We start from the raw sequence: 2,074 nt of genomic DNA, 5'->3' as shown, positions 1-2,074 counted from the left end.
TAAGCTTTTCAGTCTGGGAGTTAAGTAGATATAAACAGGAAGAGGAAAGAATACACAATAAGCTACTTATTAATTTTCCACACGTTCCTAGACATGTGTGAGTGGATAACCTGGGCTTTTATTGTCGAACTGTCACTTTCACTGCCTCAATTTAAGAATACAGCTGAAGAGCATGTTTTATTTAGAGTTTGTTTTTAAAACTAGCCAGTTAAATTGATCAGTTGTTAGATCTGACTTGATTACATCTAAGATATTCTCACAGGAAACTGATTATGATAAGAACTTAAGTTCTATCATATGCTTATGGTAACTTAGCACAAGAAGCATTTTTTTTAACGGCCCATTTCTTATCTTTTATTATTCGAAAATGAAAAACATATTTTTCTAGTGTTTCTGAGAAACACCAAAGGACCCACCCAACTCCCAGGCTACTCACTGTTCTTTCTCTTAATTGCTTTTGCATCATGTCCAAGTCTGAGCATTTGCACTGAACACATGCTTGATAAACTCTGCTGGCTGAAGATGCTTGTCTGTTTTGCATTCCTCAGCCTGTGAAGGATTTTTTTCTGCTTCACATACCTAAAGGGGCAAAGGTCAAATCCCCTCAGCTGCAGATGAGGTCATCTTGCTGATCGCCTGCAGCTGATCACAATAAAAACAAGTTCTCCCATGTGATCCATCCTCCCTATTTAGGAGCAGTGATGTCATCTCTAGTGAGATAGGATGAGACATGCAACTTGTTTTTAATTGAACTACATAAACTTTTCTTCTGACTTCACTGCAACCTTTTATTTACATTTTAGCAAAAGGATTAGTTTGGTCATCGTTTCAAACTAAAAAACCACCCATAAATGAAATAGAGAGAGTTATATTTATAAGTAGTCATTCATATTAAGTTGAGCCACATGAAATCGCCATTTTTCTATGTAAAATGATTGGATATTGGCAATCTCATGGTTCGTCCTAATACTTCCAAAGCACCTACCTCCTAGAATATTAAACAAGTTCTAGAGTCAGGCAGACCTTAGTTTGAATTCCAACTCTGCCATTTACTAGCTGGGTGATCTTAAAACTTCAGGGTAACTTTCAGAACCTCACTTTACTAAATTAAAAAAAAATGAATAACATAATATGTACCTCACAGGGTTATAGCTAACATGTGTAAAGTCCTTAGGAAATCATTTGCCTACAGGAGGCACTCAATCCATGGTGTTAGTAACAATAGAAGTAATACTGGTAGTGTAGTAACATAGGTCCCTTAGCCAAAGCCCTAGGGTCAGATGTGTTTCAGAGCTCATAACTTTTCTGATTCTAGAAAAGTACTACAGTGCTTATACTCAGGACTAGCTACATAATTTACAGGGCTCTGTGGTGGGGGTGGGGAAAGCAAGGTGTCTTGTTAAAAAATCATTAAGGATTTCATGATGCCGCAGCAGAGCTTTTAGCCAAGTGCAGGGTCATTGTTAAGTGTAGGGCCCTGTGTGACTGCCCCGTTGTTTACATAGTAGCTCAATATATACCCACAGTGTTACAGATCTTTTAGAATTTGTCTAGTACGTTTTCCAGTTTTCACCAGAATCTGCCTCCCCACACCCCACGAAAAAAGTGAATAAAAATAAGGGAAAAAGAAAACAAATAAATAAAATATATGTATACCCACAGCAAGGTCTGAGGACAGTATTCAAACACATTAACACTTCTTTTTTTCTTTTTTTATTACACTTTAGGTTTTAGGGTACATGTGCACAATGTGCAGGTTTGTTACATATGTATCCATGTGCCATGTTGATTTCCTGCACCCATTAACTCGTCATTTAGCATTAGGTATATCTCCTAATGCTGTCCCTCCCCCCCCCCCACCCCACAACAGTCCCCGGAGTGTGATGTTCCCCTTCCTGTGTCCATGAGTTCTCATTGTTCAATTCCCGCCTATGAGTGAGAACATGCGGTGTTTGGTTTTTTGTCCTTGCGATAGTTTACTGAGAATGATGTTTTCCAGTTTCATCCATGTCCCTACAAAGGACACGAACTCATCATTTTTTATGGCTGCATAGTATTCCATGGTGTATATGTG

At 38.3% G+C, this 2,074-nt stretch overlaps 1 non-coding gene across 1 annotated transcript; it reads left to right on the top strand.

The window, feature by feature from the left end:
• Positions 1–1,523: 1,523 nt before the first annotated feature.
• LOC115833958 lies at positions 1,524–1,587 on the top strand. The gene has a single exon (XR_004029139.1). It is a non-coding gene; the product is annotated as a U7 small nuclear RNA (small nuclear RNA).
• Positions 1,588–2,074: the final 487 nt, after the last annotated feature.

This window comes from Nomascus leucogenys, unplaced genomic scaffold (assembly GCF_006542625.1).
Source record: "Nomascus leucogenys isolate Asia unplaced genomic scaffold, Asia_NLE_v1 001435F_37107_qpd_obj, whole genome shotgun sequence".
NCBI classification, from domain to species: Eukaryota; Metazoa; Chordata; class Mammalia; order Primates; family Hylobatidae; genus Nomascus; species Nomascus leucogenys.
Note: the sequence above shows the minus strand (reverse complement) of the source record. Positions and strands in the feature narration are given on the sequence as shown.